Source organism: Rhineura floridana, chromosome 5 (assembly GCF_030035675.1).
Source record: "Rhineura floridana isolate rRhiFlo1 chromosome 5, rRhiFlo1.hap2, whole genome shotgun sequence".
Classification (NCBI taxonomy): Eukaryota; Metazoa; Chordata; class Lepidosauria; order Squamata; family Rhineuridae; genus Rhineura; species Rhineura floridana.
In genome coordinates, this window is record NC_084484.1 from 1,087,604 (window position 1) to 1,108,939 (window position 21,336).

The 21,336-nt window shown below is 43.1% G+C and overlaps 1 protein-coding gene across 6 annotated transcripts in view; it reads right to left on the reverse strand.

Moving 5' to 3' along the window:
* Positions 1-21,336, reverse strand: part of NSD2 (nuclear receptor binding SET domain protein 2) — a 186,097-nt gene that overhangs the window by 128,138 nt on the left and 36,623 nt on the right. The window lies entirely within an intron of this gene.

Genomic DNA, 21,336 nt, shown 5'->3' on the forward strand with positions numbered 1-21,336 from the left:
CCAGCCAGGAGGAGCAGGGAGCCCCAGACTGCAATGCAGCACATAAGCCACTTAGATAAGGTGTTCTAGTTTGACCCAGACAAACATGGCTTGAAATGCGGTACTGGCACTAACTTCCTGAGGGAAATGGTGGTTTGGGGTTGCATGGTAATTTTTATAAAGACGATTGAAGTAAAGCTCCAACATGAGGAAAAAGGAGGAAACTGGATCACAGGGACTAAACCAGAGTTACCCCTCTTCCATAGACATGCAGGGAGGTCTACGAGAGCAAAAAACGTAAGTAGCATGATTTTCAGCTCCTCCTGCATCCATGCATGGGAGGAACAAGGTAAGACTTCTGAAGCAATGGAGAAAAATGAAGGATATAAATAAAACCATCATGGGTGTGATAAGAGTGTATAAAGGAGAAAAAATACAAAGTTGGAAAGGGGAAAGAACAAAACTATGTATTAAAAAGTTGTGTGAGCACTTAAGATAGCATGAATAATGTCTTTTGTTTTTTAAAGAAAGTTAATAGGATACAAGCTGACCCTTGATGGGATTTGGAGTGCCTTGAATGAATGAATTATAATATTGAGATGAGAGAAGGGAGAGAGTTCAAAGGAGGTGCAAACCTGCTGTTTGTCTCAGTTGCCTCCCCTTTGGTTTTTTTATTTTAAATAACTGAAACACTTCTCCCTCTCTGAAATAAAACTGTTTGCAAGGAGGGGGAGAGAGACGTGCTACAACCCAGCAGGCAGGAATGGGGTGAACTAATTCTCTTGGCATGAGTTCATGTGCCCACTTCAACAACACTGGTCTAAATTCATTTTCATTGCCAGTGTATTTTATTTGGCAACAAAAATATAGAGCTCCACTATTATGTAGCAACCGCCATCTCAAAAGCAGTTCAAAGTATATTTAACAGCAAAATATCCTTTAACATCTATCCTGTTTGGTGCCCCTACAGCCCCTTCCTCAGAGAATTTTAAGATGCAATCCTATGCAGAGTTTTCAGGGAATAGTCCCCACCGAACACATTTGCAGCAGAGCAATCATGCACAAATTTGCTCTATAAGAACTTGCTTCCCTTCTCCCCATCCTTCCCAGTAAAATCCCAACATTTTATCAAATGAAATCCAGTTTGTATGGAATTGTGTCAGAATGGTTCTACATCAGCTCTGTGGTAAATCATCAGAATCCTCTGTATTAAAATCTTCAAGTAAATTGGATTAGATTAGATGTGTTCCTTAAACTTCTTAGGATACAATCCAAGTACATTTTCCTAGGAGAAAGTACCACAGAACTCGATGGGGCTTCCTTCTGTAAACGTGCATGAGATTAGCAAATTGCATACTGAAGTGCATGCAGGCTGACTGGGAGGCTGAAACACACTGAATTCCTTCTGCAATTCCCAATATTTCATGATGGGTTATGTTCCCCTCATGGCATCTGCTGACACAGTCACCCAAATATTGCCCGTGAGAGAATGTGGCCCTTACGCTCAGAAAAAATCACTCATAGATAAAAAACCCTTGCTGTTTAAAAACATACCTATAGCTAACAGATATTTCTACCAAACTTTTAAAAGCATGGGGAGTGTGCATGATCTCCTCTTTGAGATATTGTATTGCTCAGAGGCACGTTACCAAATTATTCCAAGCTACACAGAAAGTGGATTGGACTATGAAAGACCGACCCAAACGGTGTTTGCATTTTTACAAAGTTGTAGGGCAGTCCAATACAGTAATATGTAGAGATGTGAATGTCCAGAAAAAAACCAAAAATTCGGAGGGGGAAACAGGCTTTCTCCAATTTTTTTCTGAAGCCTTTTTTTTTGGGGGGGGGGTTCTGAAAAATTTGAAAAATTGAAGAAAAAATGGGTTATGGAATGTTTTATTTTAACATGATGAATAAAATGTCATGGGACAGAGACTGCCTTGGTCGCCCTGCTTGATGACCTACGCTGGGCATCAGACAGGTGGAGTGCACCCCTGTTGCTGCTGCTGGACCTCTCGGCAGCCTTCGATACGATCGACCATGGTATCCTTCTGGGCCGTCTAGCTGGGATGGGATTCAGAGGCACTGTTTTACGGTGGCTCCAGTCCTACCTGATGGACAAGACCCAGAAAGTGGTGCTGGGAGACTACTGCTTGAACCCCCGGCCATTGGCTTATGGGGTACCACAAGGTTCCATTCTGTCTCCCACGCTCTTTAACATTTATATGAAACCACTGGGAGAGGTCATCAGATTTGGAGTACAATGTCATCAATATGCTGCAGACACTCAGCTCTATCTGAGTACCACCTGATTGCAGGGAGGGAGTGCCCATCCTAAACTGGTGCCTGGAGGCTGTGAAGGGCTGGATGTGGGCTAACAAACTGAAACTTAATCCAGACAAGATGGAAGTACTGCTGGTCAAGGGAAAAACTGCATCAGGGACGGGGTTGCAGCCTGTTCTAGATGGGGTTGCACTCCCCTTGAAGGAGCAGGTCTGCAGTTTGGGAGTCCTCCTGGATCCTGCCCTGCTGCTTGAATATCTGGTGGCTGCGGTAGCCAGGAGTGCTTTTGGCCAACTCAAACTGGTCTACCAGCTGCATCCGTTCCTGGAGGCAGTTGACTTGGCCACAGTGACACATGCATTAGTGACATCGGGGCTTGATTACTGTAACACACTCTATGTGGGGCTGCCTTTGAAAACGGTTCGGAAATTAGTTGGTTCAAAATGCAGCAGCCGGAATGTTAACTGGAGCATGGCGCAGGGAGCGTATCACCCCTGTGCTTTATCGACTCCACTGGCTCCCAATTTGTTTTTGGGCCCAATTCAAAGTGCTGGTTCTGACCTTTAAAGCCCTAAATGGCCTTGGGGCCACTTACGCCCATATGTACCTGCCCGGGATTTAAGATCATCTGCCTCTGGTCTCCTCTGCGTGCCTGGAATAAACAATATTAAACTGACACACACGCGGGAGAGAGCTTGTTCAGTTGTGGCTCCCAAGCTTTGGAATACCCTACCCCAAGAAGTCCGCTCTGCTCCCTCCCTGTTGGTTTTCTGGAGACTTCTGAAAATGATCTTGTTCCAGAGAGCCTTTGGGAGGGACTGAAGGTAGAGCCCGACACAGATTTTATGCCTTCTACATTAAATTTTACCTTTGTAGTGCCTTTAGTAGCGCCCCCTATATACAGGCATACCCTGCTTTAATGTTCACAATGGGACCGGAAAGTATACTTTAAGTGAAAATCTACTTTAAGTGAAGCAATTGTCTTCACTTCTACTGCACGCAATCACCACTAGATGGCAGCGGCATCATGCCAATAAAATGTAAGTTATTGCCAAGCGCGCGAACGTTAAGCGGGGTATGGGGACGTATGGAGCATGTGCGTTATAACAAGGCAACGTTAAGCGAACCAACGTTAAGCGGGGCATGCCTGTATATGTATGTGTGTGTGTGTATTGTATTTTATGTATTTTAACTGTATTTTTTGTATTTTATTTTAATGTTTTTGTGATTTTACTATTTATAATTCTATTATGTACACGTTTGATTTTATTTTTGTAAGCCACCCTGAGTGCCCTATTATAGGGTAGAAGGGTGGGATAGAAATATTTTAAATAAATAAATAAATGTTTTATTAACTCTTGCCCCTCCCCTTTTTTGGAGTTTTTTTAATGGGAATGGATGCTTTATGTCTGTTTGACACTGTGGAGGACTAGCGGAGACATAAATAAATTTTTTTTTATTAATGTTGATGGTTTCTTGTTTTTTAATTGTTTTTTGCCTGCTCCTCAAACTGTCATGGCGAAAGAGGTTCCTTACAGTTCAGGAGCTTGTAGATCCATCTCTTACAAAAAGAGTAAATTTTTTAAAACGTAAATTCAATTTGTAATAATTGTTTGAATAAAATGTACTTTTAATGTACCAAATGTGACAATTTTATGCCAAACCAACTTGTACATAATTACATTTGATGTTCCTGAAGTAACAAAGTAACTTTCAATCTGTAAAAAGTGCTAATATTGCATTTTTTCCATTTTTCCAAAAATTTTTATTTTTTCTGGGGGGGGGAGGAGAAAACACCCTGTTTTTTTCCCATGGCTTCAAAATTTCCAGAAATTTTATATCTCTAGTAATACCTCAATTAACAAATCCTCCAGGAATGAAGTTCCTTTTAACAAAGACTTTTTTGGGTGTGAGAGATGGGGGGTACACACTCTGCAATAGTCAAAATGTGGCTCGTCTGCAGCAGCTTTCTCACATGTGGCTGGAATGGCGGTGCATGCCAGGTGGCACAGACACCTGCACAGTAAGCAGTGCTGCAGATGCCCTGGCAGCAATTTACTGCAGATGTGTCTGCTCAAGTGTAGAGGAGGATGGCAGAGAAAGACGAAGGGAGAGACCAAGGGTGGCGGTGGCGGCTGCCCCTTGCCTGCCAGCTCGAGGAGAGGAGATCTGTGCTCAAAGCTTTTGATAGCTATAGCAAGATGCTACATGAGGCATCCCTGGATGCGTTTTGGAAGATTGCAACTGATCTGTATGCAAGGCTGACCTGACCTGGTTGTTTCATTTCAGACATACGTATTGTTAGTTCTGAATAAAAAGTTTGCTGAAATATGTTGAACTGCTCTTCTTTTTAGTGGTGTAGAAACCTATCCCTATTTTTATCTATGTTATTCCTACATCTGGTATCAAAGCTTCTGTTAAAAAGTAATATTCAGGAATTCAAGTACTTCATTAACTGAGGTATTACTGTATCTCAAAGAGGAGCTCAGGTCTCCTACTCCACTGGTGCATTTCGCTATAGCTGCCCAATTTCCCTACTTTTTGGATAGAAATATCTGTTGGCTATAGATATGTTCTTAAACACACAAATACCCATGAGTTTTTTGCCTGTTAGTGAATTTCTCTGCTTTTTAATCCTGAAGGTAAGAAATGGGATCCTGTACCAGTTTGCTTAGAATGGATTGATCAATTGCATGCTTATTGAATTCAATGGAATTTACTCCTCTGCAATCAGGTGAAACTGACCTGGGAAAGGGGCAAGGAGGGAAGGAAGGACAGGGGTAGGGAGGAAGATGGGCACCAGGCACAGGGGAAGCCTTTCCTTTCCCAAAGGAAAACACTGGCAACAGTATCTTATGTTTTGGGGGTTTCCCCCGCCCTTTTTATTCTACAGCAGACACATGTAGGCTCCAACTCAAATTTAAACCAAAGCTGTCCCTGGTCACATCCACACCAGACATTTAGTCCACTTTAAACAGTCATGGTTTCCCTCAAGGAATCCCAGGAAATGTAGCTTGTGAAGGGTGCCGAGAGTTGTTAGGAGACACCCTATTCCTCTCAGAAAGCAACAATCACCAGAATTTTCGAGGGAAGAAAGATGACTGCTAAACCACTCTGGCCCCACACTTGTGGCTGTATAAAAAAGGTTTCCCACCCCTGCTTGACAAGCACTCAAAAAAACACTACTGTAAGGAAACAAGTTAGCATACACACAATTCTACCTTTGTGTAGACACCCATATAATTTTATTTTTACAAAATTTCAAAACTGGCAATTGAAACTTCATTAAAACAACACAGCAAAGTTTAAAAAACTTCCTGTGGACAGGTTAAACAAACAATTTGGTAACACACACCGAACACTTTTGACAAAAGCTCTTAGTGTGCACATGCAATTATATACCGTATATTCCGGCGTATAAGATGACTTTTTAACCCTGGAAAATCTTCTCCAAAGTTGGGGGTCGTTTTATACGCCGGGGGTCGTCTTATTAGGGTTGCCATATTGCCCGGATAGCCAGGTTTTACCCGGATTCTAAGCATGCCACCCGGCGCCCGGCTAGCCCCTTAGGTGGCCCGGATTCTCAGCTTTCATTTAAAAAAAAATTAAGTTTCTAGGTGGTGCAGTTCTTGAGATATATATAAAAACATCAGGCACCCCCCCCCCGGTTAAATCTTTTTTTAAACTACTGTATAGCACTTCGTAGCTTTAACCCCGCCCGTTCAGGATTTCAGCCAATCAGTGAAGTGTTTGTTTGGTGGCAGTGTCTGCAAAACCTCATTGCGAGGCCAGAAAATGGTGGTTTCCCCTCCTGTTTATCTGAAAATCTCATAAATTGGGTAGGTATATACATTTCAGTTTTTCCCCCTGTTGTGTGTAGCAGTCAGATCCTGGGCAGTGTTTTGAAAACCTTCCCAATAGTTGCTTTTGGGGGTAAAAACAGTGCTAATCCCATATGTCCAGAGTAAATCCTATTGAATTCAGTAGGAATTACTTTTGAGTAGACATTATGAATGTGCTGAAAATCAATGGGACTTTGGAGTGAATGTAAAAAGAATTGTGTTTGTGTTCTCTTTCTGCCCCCCCCCCGTCCTATTTTAAAGCAAGTAGGCAGGGCTTACTTAGGTATTGCAGTTTTTATTCTGTAGGAAACTAATACTGATTTTTAAAAAACTAATACTGATTTTTCTGCAATGACCAATTGGTTTGACAATAAACTATTATATGGGCTGTATGTATTTATACATCTGCAGTGTGTGCGTGTGTGTATGGAGTCTTTCCAACACCCCTGTGAGGTAGGGTTGCAAACCAAGGCAGCTCACAACAAGAAATAAAGCCATTTAAAATCTAATAACCATAAAAACAAGTATAAACAGTTGCAAAACAGTGTAAAGTGGCATGATTCGGAATTTTGGGTTGTGTGAATGAAGTTGCTTATCACTTGAGGTTGCATTTCTGTCCCTGTTTGAGTAAGCCCCATTGAATACGCTGGGACTTGCTTCTGAATAAATAAATTTAGGATTGCACTATAAATATCTTTACAGTTTGTGTAAATAATAAATATATTTGATAGTTATGCTTATATAAATATTTCTTCATTTATCATATTTTTGGTTTTTGGTTAGGAATCCTGACTGGTTGTGAGATGCTTAGTTTTTTGCCTTATAGGAATCTTGTTGTGGTTGGTATGGTATTACATTTAGGAAAGTGTTACTGCCTTCTGTGTTTTTTTTTCCTATTTGCATTTCACTTATCTTTAACCTCACTCCGTTACAGCCATAGAAGCAACAGCAGCATATGCAAGATAATTAACTCCCATTAGTGATAAGAACAAGAATTTATAATTATTATTTCAATTAAAACAAGAGGCTTATCAATACTTTGAAGAGGACCAGATATTTATTTTCTTTCTGAGCCCAGGACTGGGTCTTTCATGATGCCCGGTGGGGGGGGGGGGACAGGAGAGTAGTCGATAAGACAGACATCCTGGCATTGATAATCGAATTAGCAAGGTATGTGTGGGGTTGTTGTACACTTCCAGGCTCAGTTTCATTTTGAGTATGGAGGTGGAACCTGTGTAGATGTGGTTGATCAAAGGGAGAAGAAATTTTGAGTTAAGCAAAGCTCTGCTTTTATAAAACCTAAGAAACATACAGTACTTTGAATGTCTGAGTGCCTGCACCAGTGGAATACTGGAGGAACTTGTAAAACTTGCTGCAACAGTATTTAGAACTGAGCATGTGGTGTGAAAGACTTCTTTTCCTAACATTTTGGCTTGTTTTTCTCCGATTGTGTATTTTTATTGTTTTTACTATATTTGTAAGCTGTGCTGAGCTCTGTTTTTAACAGCAAAAGGGCAGGATATAAATTCTCTTAATCAATCAATAAATACTCCATAGTGTTGGAAACTAGAGTCTAGGCATTTAATGTTGCTTTTAAAAAAAAGATTTCTCACATCTTTCCCCAGTTTTTGGTGGTAATTCCTAGGCACAAAAACAAAACAACTGGACAACCCAAATATTAATATTTATAAGTTTATAAGTGACAGTTTTCCTGCTAAGTACCTGCATGTCATAAGCAGGGGTAGTCTTATACGGCGAGTATATCCCAAACTCTATATTTTAACTGGAAAAGTTGGGGGTCGTCTTATACGCCCAGTCGTCTTATACGCCGGAATATACGGTACATATTTTATACATACAGGCATAATAAAAATACAAGACTTGTCACACTAACAGCCAGCTTTGACTGAAAGCTCGCTCACTCTCCCCCTACATGCACACACACGACCTGTAAGAGGAGGGAAGAGCTCAAGTGGGTGTATATGCAAGTCCGGGAGAGAGGGGGCCAAGGGGGCCTGAGGGGAGCTTGTATACCTGCGATGGACCTTCTTGTTAAGATGCTGGGCAGCAGGCAGGCTGTTATCCTGCACACATATATATGAGAGTAAGCCCTGTTTAACCAGTGGGTTTGTTTCTGAGTAAATGTGCACATGATCACCCACAAAAGGGAGGGAGCCAGCATTCCAGTCTCAACCCTGGGTTACATCTCCAATGAAAGAAAATTAAGAGGTCACCCAAATGGGCTGGATAACCTCTCCCCAGTTCCCTTGTGCCAAAGCAAAAAACTAAGTGGGAAAAAATAACATGATAACACAAGAGAAGAAACCAATTTACAGAGGCCTGTCCTTTGAGAGGACCAAAGAACAAAACGGGGGAAAGAAGAGCAATCCTAGCCAAAGAAACCTATCTAACAAAATTTACCTATCATTAAGACAAATGATTGGGTGTCAGAACAAATTAAACCAGAACTATCACTAGAAGCTAAAATGATGAAACTGAGGTTATCATACTTTGGACACATAATGAGCAGACACGATTCACTAGAAAAGACAATAATGCTGGGGAAAACAGAAGGGAGTAGAAGAAGAGGAAGGCCAAACAAGAGATGGATTGATTCCATAAAGGAAGCCACAGACCTGAACTTACAAGATCTGAACAGGGTGGTTCATGACAGCTGCTCTTGGAGGTCACTGATTCATAGGGTTGCCATAAGTCGTAATTGACTTAAAGGCACACAACAACAACATTTCTTTTACTTTTAGCCCAGCAGAGGCAATGAGCTCAGTGCACCAACTGGGTGGGCCAGAGCCCCTCCTCCCCTGCAGAAAAGGAATGTATCATAGTAAGGGGAACAGCTGCAGCACTGGGGGACTGCAGAAGACCTGCCCTGGGAATAAGTACTTGAGCATCTGGGTGCTTGCTTGCTTGCTCCTCTGGTTTGCTGTCTCGAGAGACTGCTGAAGTCCCTGGTAAATGCTGTAAGGACTGGGACCCCCTGCCTGACTGCAGTCAATCTTGCAGCCTCTTGCATCAGCTCTTGGCTGGGTCAGGGGGCTTAAAAGTCCAGCTGCCCTTGGGTGGTGGGTCTCCTGCCAGCGGGTTTACCACCCTTGGGGAACCTCTCAGGAAGTCGCAAGGGTGAAGGCACTACCCCTTCTATTTTTTTCACTGATCTAGAGGAGATAGGTAGCGGGGAGTGTATATGGTGCATGTGTAGTTCCTGCGCAGGGTGAGAACCTGTACAGTGAACTGAATGATAGCAGAAAGTCAGCAGATGCCTTCAAAGTGAAATTCTACAACTGGCAGAAGGCTTGTGCTCCCTGGGTGTGAGACATGGGGAAAATAGATGTGTCCTCTGTGAAAGACATTGAGTGGGTCTGACTCTTCCCAATTCTCTCAGAGGCCTACTGGGATAACTGGTTCAGAAAGATTTTGTTGCTGGGCTCTTGTTGTGTCCATATCAGGTATTTACTAGCAGTCTTAGTAAGGAGGGGCATGGGTGATGCCACCCCAATCTCAGTGATTATGAGTAAAGGGAGGTGTAGCCATGGGGAGCTATCACAGAAGATGAAGACAAGGCTATTTACGCCTTGTACCTTGCTCCCACTCCTTCCATGGGTGGGTTCCTTATTGCTCATCTGCTGTGCCCACTGGCCTGTGTGTGCTGTTGTTTAATGCCAGATAACACAATAAGACCACACTCATCCATGATTAGATCATGGATGTGGGTGCCGATTTAGTGTGCATTACTGAGACCTGGGTGGAACTGATCTGACTTAGCTTTGCCCACCTGGATATTTGGTGCAACATGAGCACAGGCTGTCGAGATGGGGAGGAAGGGTTGCTATGGTCTACAGAACTTCCATCTCTGACATCAGGAAACCACTCTGTCTCAGAGCTGGCTCTGATGACCTGTAGCTGGTATCAAGCCAAAGAGACAATCAACTAGGGTTGCTGCTGATGTACCATCCACCCTGCTGCCCTGCAACTTCTCTGACTGTGGTATTGGAAGAATCCAGAACAATAGTCGTGGACGATTTCGATGCCCAAGCTGAGACTGCCTCTAGTATTCAGGTTTGGGACTTCATGGCCTTCATGATGACCATGGGGCTGTTTCAAGTTGACGCTGACCTGATGAATAGAGCAGGGTACACCCTTGACTTGTTTTTTGCTCCAGATGGAGGAAGGGGTGTTCTAGAGATAGGGAGAGTGGATTTCACCCCATCATCAAGGTCAGACCACTTCCTGGTAAAGTTTAGACTTACAGCTCTGATCGTTCTCTGCAGGGGTAGTGGACAGATTAAGATGGACCACTCCCAGAGACTAATGGCGCAAGTGGCAAAAGACATGCTGTGAGGCTGATCGGGCACGAGTAAAAGATCATAACCATGGCACTGTGCAGCAGTTAGTGTTGGGCTGGTGACCAGTAGGCATTACTGTCTCTAGTAGTTTTCCATGAAGCCTGCAAGTTTGAAGACGTAACTGTGGTTAAGGGGGAGTTATGTCTATGCCCTGTCTGGGAACGGACGGCCAGGGCCGTTGCTATGGTAGCCATCTGATAGCGACTGGGAAAGTTCTAACAGAGTCTGTGTGTTGTTTTCTTCTGAATTATGCCTCTGAGCTGAGAGACTGTCTTTTGTGTTTATCTATGGAGAGTGATGTACCAGAAGGGGGGTGACTGAAGAATCTCTACATGTATTTACTCTTAAGCCTCTGGCCTTAATGTCTTTCAATAAAGACTCTTAACATGCTCTGAAGAAGTTTCTTGCTCAACTTAACTCCAACGTAATGTATGCTGTTTCACACAACAACACAAACAAGCCAACAGTTAGGGCAGCATAAAAGGCTCAATTCTGTCACCATTGGATCCTCAAGTAGCCATCCAATGGAGCTTTTCCATATTGTCAGGGGTCTGTTCATATCATCTCCAGGAAATGGAGTTTTGACCCTTTGGAGGCCCACTGTGAATTGCTTGCAAGGTACTTTGAGAGTAAAATTGTTCGCCTCCAGAGCAATCTTGATGGCCCCATCTACATCTACTGTAGTCCTCCGTGAAGTGTCCAGCGCACCGTCTGCTGTAACTTCTTGGGATCGGTTTCAGTTGATGCAGCCTGATGACGGAGACAAGGTGCTTTCAATAATTTATTTATTTATTGTATTTGTATACCGCCCCATAGCCGAAGCTCTCTGGGCGGTTTACAGCAATGTGGCCAGCACCGTATCCCCTTGATCCTTGCCCTTCTGGACGTATTAAAACTTGCCGAGGGAGAGTGACCGAATGGATCCAGGGTATAGTGAACACCTCTTTGCTGGAAGGAGTGGTTCCATCCACCCTGAAAGAGGTGGTGATCCGAGCGCTCCTGAAAAAGCCCACCCTGGACCCATTGGTTTGTGACAACTACCGCCCAGTCACAAATACTCCCTTTTTAGGGGAAGTGATGGAGAAGGTTGTGGTGCAGCAATTGCAAGAACTCTTGGATAAAAGTTTATTCAATCTGCATTTAGGCCTAGTTATGGGACTAAATCAGCCTTAGTCACACTGATGGATGACCTTTATCTGGAGAAAGACCCTATTCTTCTTACTTGATCTCTCATAGAATCACAGAATAGTAGAGTTGGAAGGGGCCTATAAGGCCATCAAGTCCACCCCCCCTGCGCAATGCAGGAATCCAAATCAAAGCATTCCCGACAGATGGCTGTCCAGCTGCCTCTTGAAGGCCTCCAGTGTCAGAGAGCCCACTACCTCTCTAGGTAATTGGTTCCATTGTCGTGTGGCTCTAACAGTTAGGAGGTTTTTCCTGATGCCCAGTGGAAATCTGGCTTCCTGCAACTTGAGCCCATTATTCTGTGTCCTGCACTCTGGGAAGATAGAGAAGAGATCCCGGCCCTCCTCTATGTGACAACCTTTCATGTACTTGAAGAGTGCTATCTCCCCTCAGTCTTCTCTTCTCCAGGCTAAACATGTCCAGTTCTTTCAGTCTCTCCTCATAGGGCTTGGTTTCCAGTCCCCTGATCATCTTTGTTGCCCTCCTCTGAACCTGTTCCAGTTTGTCTGCATCCTTCTTGAAGTGCGGAGACCAGAACTGGACGCAGTACTCAAGATGAGGCCTAACCAGTACTGAATAGAGGGGAACTAGTACTTCACACGATTTGGAAACGTTAATGCAGCCTAATATAGCATTTGCCTTTTTTGCAGTCACATCACTGTTGGTTCATATTCAGCTTGTGACCAATGAGAATTCCAAGATCCTTCTCACATGTCGTATTGCTGAGCCAAGTATCCCCCATCTTATAACTGTGTATTTGGTTTCTTTTTCCTAAATGTAGAACTTTGCATTTATCCCTGTTGAATAGGGCTTTTGATACCATGACATCCTTCTGGGCCTACTTGGTGAGATCAGTATTGGAGGCAGTGTTTTACAGTGGTTCTGATGGTATCTCAGGGTCATTTTCAGAGAATAATATTGGGCAATTGTCTTTTGGCTCCCTGGCAGTTGTGCTGTGGGGTGCCGCAGAGTACCTTTTTGTCCCTCATGCTGTTTAACATGCCCTCATGCCCTTGGGAGCAGTCATCAGATTTGGGGCAAGGTGTCAGCAATACGCTGATGATACCCATTTCTATTTCTCTGTAACATCTGGATTGGAAGAGGCCATGAAAGGGTGGATGATGGCCAATAAACTGAGTCTTAATACTAGTCAGATGGAGGCACTGTGGGTTGGTGGTTCCTGAGTTCGGATAATTGGTCAGTTGCCTTCTTTAGATGAGATCATATCCCCTCTGAAAGATCAGGTTAATAGTTCAGGGGTGCTCCTGGATCCATCTTTGTCACCAGAGGCCCAGGTGATCTCAGTGTCTAGAAGTCCCTTTTATCAGCTTTGGCTGATAAGACAGCTTATATACCCAGTCAATCGATTTGCTTTGCAGGTGAGGGTCTCCTGCAGATACCATCTTATCTGTCTGTTCCTCACAACATAGGAAGTGGACCTTTAGTGTGGTGGCACTTACCCTTTGGAATTCCACCCCCTTAAATATTAGACAGGTGCCATCTATGTTATCTGTATGGCACCTACTGAAGACCTTCCTCTTTCAGCAAGCCTTCTACTTAAGAGACCCTTACCCCAGTTTGTGTTGTCAAGAATGCCTGCTTAGTTAAGGCTGTTAACTAAAATGGTTCAGTGGCAAGGAACTTGGGGGGGGCATCTTGCCTGAATTAGGGCCCTTAGGCTGACATAAGGCTGTCCGTTCCCACAGCTGAATCCAATTAATTAGGCAGTGAGTAAGAACTGCTTATCAGCTTGACATTGGTACCTCAAGGCCACAGGCCTGGGAAGGTTGGAGAAGCACGCCACTGTTAGGCGTGAAAGCTCTGGACGATTTCATCATCAGAAAACCATCTGATTGGCTAATTAATTCCTGGCTATTGCTGAGCTTTTCCCCATAAAAGTAGAACTACAATTCTGGGTCTTTGTTCCCCAGTGTTTCTTGGTGCTACCTGATGTTCCTTGGTGCCTCCATCTGCTATCCAAGCTATGCATCTCTGGGGAGATGTGGAACCATGAAGTTACTCTGCCCGTCTTCCGATAATGTGTGAGTATAGAATAGGCTAGACAGATTTGTTATTTTTTCTTGTGACTTGAACCTTCTGTATTTTGTATTTTACCTAACCCTTGGGCTGTTTGGTTTAAGGAATTATTTTGTTGCTCTGTTTTTTGCACTTATATTTTATTCTAATAAAGCTACACCTTATTTACCAGCGTGTGTTCATTTCAGGGTGAATTTGGCTCCTGCATCCAGCACCTTGGCCATTTAGCCATAGACTACTGTATAGTGGGTATTTTGCCTTGAGGCTCCAAGACAAGGAGTGCATCTTTGGCTCTTGTCTTTTGGAATCCTTGGCAGGTCTATTTCTGGCACTTTGGGTTTCCCCTTGATCCAGAGTGGGTGACCAGGTTTAAGATGTGGTGGCAGTCCATCTATATTGCAGGGTTGGCATTGGTTTAACTCAACCCTATTTGTTTCCGGGCTAGATTCAAAGTGCTAGTTTTGACTTATAAAGCCTTACACTGTGCGGGACCAAAATACCTTGCGGAACGCCTCTCCTGCTATGAACCTACCCGCTCACTACATTCAACATCTAAGGCCCTCCTCTGAGTCCCGTCCCATAGGGAAGCTCGGAGGGCTGTTACTAGATTCAGGGCCTTTTCAGTGGTGGCCCCCAAATTATGGAACAGTCTTCCCGATGAGGTGCGCCTGGCGCCTACTCTTCTATCTTTTCGGCGCCAGGTTAAAACCTTTTTATTCTCCCAGGCATTTTAATGTTCATTTTAATGTTTATTGTTAATTTCTTCTATATTAGTTGTTAAATGCTCTAGTTGTATGTTTTTAATGATTTTATCTGATTTTTTACTGCATTGTATTTTATTCCTTGCTGTGAACCGCCCAGAGAGCCATAGGCTAAGGGCGGTATAGAAATGGAATGAAATAAATAAATAAACCCTGGTAAGGGAGGCACAGGTTGTGCCTGGCCAGGATCAATTGCCCCGGGCTTGGGGGTTGCCAACTCTGCTAGTCAATTATACCAAACATGTACTGTATATTGCCTGAATGTTCCATGTATACCTTTCTAGTACAGAAGTAGTTTATCTGAATAGTTGAATAGCCAAAATTTATGCAATGCCAATCATTCTGCTCTGTGTAGTCACAAAATAATCTCTCACCATGCCATGAACCAAAACCCCAGATTGACAGTGGGTGACAACTGATTGTTGAAACAGGTTCCACCCACCCCACTTCGATGGCTAGCCTTGAGATTCTTTTCTACATACAGTATTGGAATGAAAGTACTTCCTAACTGAATCACACAGGTTAATATTTTATGGTCAACATGCTTAGCATTGTGCTTTTATCCTAGCAGGATAACGCTTTTTAAATTTTTTTTTAAAAAAACAATCGCATATCCTACATTATTTTATAGAAACGAATTGATAAGTGTGTTTGTACTCTGAGTACTAATACTTTCTTTTTTTATTTCTTTATAGAGTTCATATCCTGCAAGAACCAAACAAAATGGCAAAATACCAGACAAAAAGCAGTGGAATCCCTAAAATCCATTAAAGGCACAGGAGAACAATATGGAATAACTTTAGCAGGCACTAAAATACAGCAAAAAAGGTACCAGGCAAAATGCCTAGGGCAGGAGTTCCATAATTTGGTAGCCACTACAAACCGTCTCTCTCCAGTCACCCACCTAAAGTGGAGGTACATGGAAAAGAACATTTGAAGAGGATCTCAGTTGTCAAGCAGGTTTGTATGAGAGAAGGCTGTCCTTAGAATTTAGATACAACGTAAATTAGGACTTCAAAAAAGTAGTATCAGCACTCGGAATTACATCTAAAAACACACTGACAGACAATAAAGATCTTTTTAAGACTCATACAAAATGTTCTCAGTCATCAGCTGCAGTCAATTTGCCCACTGCCTTCTACGCCATTTGTATTTTTCAAAAGGCAGGTCCATGCACAATACTCTAGCCTGTGATAGTAGAACATGAATAACATCTCCCTCCAAGAATGTAGCTCAGCAACAAGAACCTAGGAAGAGTCCTGCTGGATCAGACCAAAAGCCCATCTAGTCCAGTGGTCTCTTTTCACAGTGGCCAACCAGATCCCCATGGGATGATTAAGAGCATCTGCCTCATGGATTCATTAGATTTCTTACTTACCCTTCACTGCAAGATCCCATGGTGAGTTACAGGACTATAATCAAATAAAGCAGTTTATATATTTTAAAAAAACAAAACAATTCCAAGCAAAATTAGCACAGTATAGATTAAAGACAAAGACCAAGGTAAAGAGGTACATCTTCAGCATACAACGGAAACTGTACAATGAAGATACCAGACATACCTTAAATGCAGAACATCCTAGATTCAATCCCTGGAATCTTTAGGCAGGGCTGGGAATCTCCCCAGTCTGAATCCCTGGAAAGCTGCTGAGGGAAGACAATACTGAGGCAGAAGGACTAACAGTCTTGACTCAGTATAAGGCAGCTTCCTACATTTCCAAGATGGTACACCAGCCAAAGCTGGTAGAAGACGCTATTAGCTATGGATGCTACCTGTATACCCTGAAGAAACTGGATCAGCAGTCCTATCAAGAACAAATCAAATACCACATTATATTGACATTTCTGCAGTGCTATTATGTAGTGTGAAGTGATGTGTCTTTTTTACAATTATTTAGTGATATTACAACAATCAAGAGCTGTTTCACAACAAACTTGTTGTATTTTTTTTCATCCAGCTTGTAGGTCTCCCCCTGAAAACTGAAACAATCTGAAAACATTCCTTGGTAGGTCTTCTTTTGAAACAATTTTTGTTGTAATTTCACTAATGGATGAGTAGGCTATTGCAGACACACAAATTCACTAAAACACTGCACTAGAGGGCAGATCTGCTTTATCTTTGTGTCTGACTTAAAAACACCTAAACCATTAGTAATCAGAAATGGAGTGTTACTAGAGCTACTACTGAAGGAATCCTATCAATTGCTTTTGTCAACAAGGTACAGCCTATGAATCTTCTGGGGACAAATGACTCTAGTGTTAGAGAGAGAGAGAGAGAGAGAGAGAGAGAGACAGAGACAGAGAGACAGACATAACATGAACCTATTTTCTCTTGCAATTGCACATGTAACGGCCACTTTTCACCTATCAGGAATATTTAGACAGAATGTGAACAGCAGAACAAGTCCTTGCAATGGGCTTTATTGCAAAACCCTCACCTAAGAGGACAGCAATCAACAATACTTGCATAGGTGTTATCTTATCTCCTATCCCAATCTGCATCTGTGTTGGAATTGCTTTTTAATATGTTCTTAAACTTTCTTTTTTAAAATGTTTTTAATCTTAGAAGATGTTTTCATAGCTTTTTTTAAGTAACATTTTTGGAGATATTTTGTTTAATGCGCTTTAAAGTTTGTTTTTATGATGCTTTTAGTGCTTTTGTTCAAATGCTGGTTCAAATGCATAAATTAAATCAAGCTTCCATTAATAACACTTCATTCTGACAACTAATCTATAACAGAGTATTATTTACACATTCATAGAAAAAGGCCTTGTATCTCTATCACACTGCACACATTTTGCATGCTTTCCTATTAGACTAACTGTAGGTAAAGGTCTTTAAAATGTTGCCATCTACAGTCTCTCTTATGATCAAGACCCATGACAGTTTGTGGGGTTAAGTATATAGGAACCTGCACACTGGACAATTTTCTTCTTTCCAGTATTGCTCCTTTCTGCTTCACTCTCCCACCCTCACAAAGTAGCGAACCAACATTAAATGCCAACAACTGATTGAGCAAATCAGAGCAGTTTGCTTTCATCAGGAGAAAATGAAATGCATGTTTGGTATATATAGTACAAATATATTCATATCTGAGAGATTGTCAAATTGGTTCCTCATTTACATTAAAAAGCTTCCTTTCACTCAATGTACCTGGTAGACGGCAATGACCCCATTCACACATTGTGGTTTCAACCCTTGATGTTACAACCAAACCATGGATTATGGTTTGTTTTGCTCAAGCAAACCACAATCAGGAAGCGTCACATTATGGTTTGCAGCATTTAGTTACAGTCACTTAACAGTATCCTGGTTCCACTGGTGAAATGTTGCACAAAAGAATGCATAAGCAGGTTGCTAGTAACTGTGTTGCACAACAGATCGCACAATCTGTTGCATGAGTTTCTACTAGCACAGCTATTGCATTGGATTCCTGTTGTGCAACATTAACACTCACCTGTCTGCTAGCGCAAGAGCTCTTACATTAGTGGACATCCCCAGTGTTAAATCAGGGATTGTGGTTGGAAGGGAGAAAAGAAGCAGGAACCATCTACGTGCTCACAATAAACCCTTAAACAAACACAGCCATTCAGTTTAGAGATTAACTGCCAAGCTATTATTTAGGTTCAATTTGCTATTTACGTTTTTTTTTTAATTATCGTATTTATCCACCCTACAAGTTACAAGGTTAAGATCAGCTCTCCCTTCCACCCGAGGCCTGACGTAGCGCCCATGCAAGTGCATATGTGTGTAGACAGCTCTTCAGATAATGTGGTCCCAAACAATTCAGAGCTTTAATGTCAGTACCAGCCCTTAAAACTGAGCTCAGAAAGGAATGAGTAACCAATGTAACTGATGCAAAATTGATGATACAGTAGGGCCCCACTCATATGGCAGGTTAGGTTTCAGACCCCCGCTGGAAAGCAAAAACCGCTGAAAAGTGGATCAGCTGTAGCGTGGGGGTCTGGAACCTAACCCACTGATCGCACCAGAGGAGGAGAAGATCAGATCTTCCCCTCCTCGGGCGCGATCAGCTGGAGTGCGTGAGTCTGACCGCCCCCGAGGAGGATAAGATCAGCTGTATCACCTACAGCTGATCTTCCCCTCCTGCAGTGTGATCAGTTGGAGTGCGGGGAGCTCCAGCCCCCCTCCAGCTGATCACCCCACTGGCACCATATTAACAGAATGCCAAAAAGCAGTGCCCTACTGTACTTAGCCCCCACAAGCATTCTTGGGGCTTAACATTGCACCAGGTGAAGTTTACAGACTGCTCTCAAAGGCAGACCTATTTAAAGAATATTACCGTAGTCTAGTTTGGATGCATCCATTGCATGTGTAACTGAGGCCAGGAATGCTTTCTCCAGATAGGTTTTCCAACTGCAACCCAAAATTTGTAAAGGCACTCCTAGCCACCAAGGTCACCTGCACCTTCAGAGATAACACCAACACCCTCAAACTGCATACCTAGCTACCCAAGCTGTAAATCTCAATCCAGATAAGTCATCTTCCTAATCAGTAATTTCACTTTATCGGGATTACGTTTCAGCTTGATTGCCCTCATCCATCTCAGAATGACTTCTCAACATGTTTCATAGTTCCACTGCCTCCCTGGGATGAATAATAGATACACGATGTCCAAAACTGTGTCACCTCTATCTAAACCTTGGGATAACCTCTCCAAGTAGTGTCACATAAAAGTTAAAAAGCACGGGAGACAGGCTAGAACTAGGTCTATCTGCCCTATGGACCCAATCTGTGGGCTCTAGGGAGGCAATCCACCCTATCCTAAAAAGGGGACCATCTGCCCCACCCCGGATCCATTCCCAAAGCTATTTGGGAACAGGGCTAGGGCTTTTGAGTAGACATGTACTGTATATCATTATACTGCAAGTTAACCATACAGTGAATTCTAAATGGGTGCCTGCACTTCAGGTCCTGTGCAACAGGAGACATGCCTAAGCCTTTTTGAAGTTTTAACAGTTTGCATTTGCTATGGGGGGTACCTTAACATCCACCTGAACTGCATTGGCATGCAGGCACCTATTTACAATTCACTGTATAGTTAATCTACAGTATGATATACTTGTCTACTCAGAAATAAGCCTCTTCTTGTTTAATTACAACGGGGGAGGGGACTTTGTGCATACTCTTGGTAGCGGGGGAGGACACAGTTAGCCACAAAAGCCTCTGCTGCTCAGTGTCCCAGTTCCTCTAGTCCCCTTCCGCACACTCTCATGCACTAGAGATGTACCTGGGCTTATTCCCAGATAAGTGGGTACAGTAAAGTGGGAATAGGCTTTTTTTTATGCTGAGCAAATAGGAAAAATACTGACTGTATGTTGTTTGTTACGATTTTACCTGTAAAAGTAAAATAGCTAAACTAATTTGTAAAAAAGTGAAAACGGATCATTCTGCTTTCCCCAGTCCTACAAGCCTAAAATAACTCCTCTTAGGAATAAATTCCCAATGAACACTAACCTGGAAATAAGCTCAAGTGAACACAAGTGGGGCTTATAACACCCAATAAGCAGCCTAGGTTAAATGGATTGAGGTCTGGAAGCTGAGCTGTACTATTTTGGGATGGTGGCAAAAAAACCCAGAGCCCTTTATAGTACAAAGATACTTTATAGTTAAACAAGCCAAACTTTTATGCCAATGTTACAAGCACTAAGTTCCCTTTTGCAGCCATTTTACACTTCTTTGTTTGTATCTTCACAACAGCCAAGTAAGGTAGGTTAGGCTGAGAATTGGTAAATCGCCCAAGGCAGAAAGCAAGCAGAAACAGTAAATTGAGTGAGTTTAACATGTGAGACTGCACATGCCTGTAAAATGCAAATGTACTGCCTTCAAGTTGATTCCGACTTATGGCGACCCTATGAAGAGGGTTTTCATGAGGCTGAGAGGCAGTGACTGGCCCAAGGTCACCCAGTGAGCTTCATGGCTGTGTGGGGATTCGAACCCTGGTCTCCCAGGTCATAGTCCAACACCTTAACCACTACACTTCCAATATGGAGTTCCACAGGGGTCAGTACTATCCCCCATGCTTTTTAACATCTACATGAAGCCGCGGGGTGCAGTCATCAGGAGTTTTGGAGTGCACTGCCACCAGTATGCTGATGACACGCAGCTCTACTTCTCCTGTTCATCCTTTTCAGGTGAGGCTGTCAAGGTGCTGAACCGATGCCTGGCTGCGGTAATGGACTGGATGAGAGCGAATAAATTGAAGCTCAATCCAGATAAGACTGAGATGCTGTTAGTGGGTGGTTCCCCTGACCAGATGGGAGAGGCTCAACCTGTCCTGGATGGGGTTGCACTCCCCCTGAAGGAGCAGGTCCGTAGTTTGGGAGTTCTTTTAGAACCATCCCTGTCACTAGAGGCACAAGTAGCCTCGGTGGCACGGAGTGCTTTCTATCAACTTCGGTTGGTGTCCCAACTACGCCCCTACCTGGACAGGGAAAACCTTGCTTCAGTTGTCCATGCACTGGTAACCTCAAAATTAGACTACTGCAATGCACTCTACGTGGGGCTGCCTTTGAAGACAGTTCGGAAGCTGCAGCTCATGCAAAATGCAGCGGCCAGATTGCTAACAGGGACTCGGAGATGTGAACATATAACTCCGATTCTGGCTCGCTTGCACTGGCTGCCTATATGCTTCCGGGCTCAATTCAAAGAGCTGGTTTTGACTTATAAAGCCTTACACGGCTTGGGACCACAATACCTGGTGGAACGCCTCTCCCGATATGAACCTACCCGTACTCTGCGTTCAACATTGAAGGGCATCCTTTGGGGGCCCACCCAGAGAGAAGCCCGGAAGGTGACAACAAGAAAACGGGCTTTCTCTGTGGTGGCCCCCGAACTATGGAACTCTCTCCCTGATGAGGTATGCC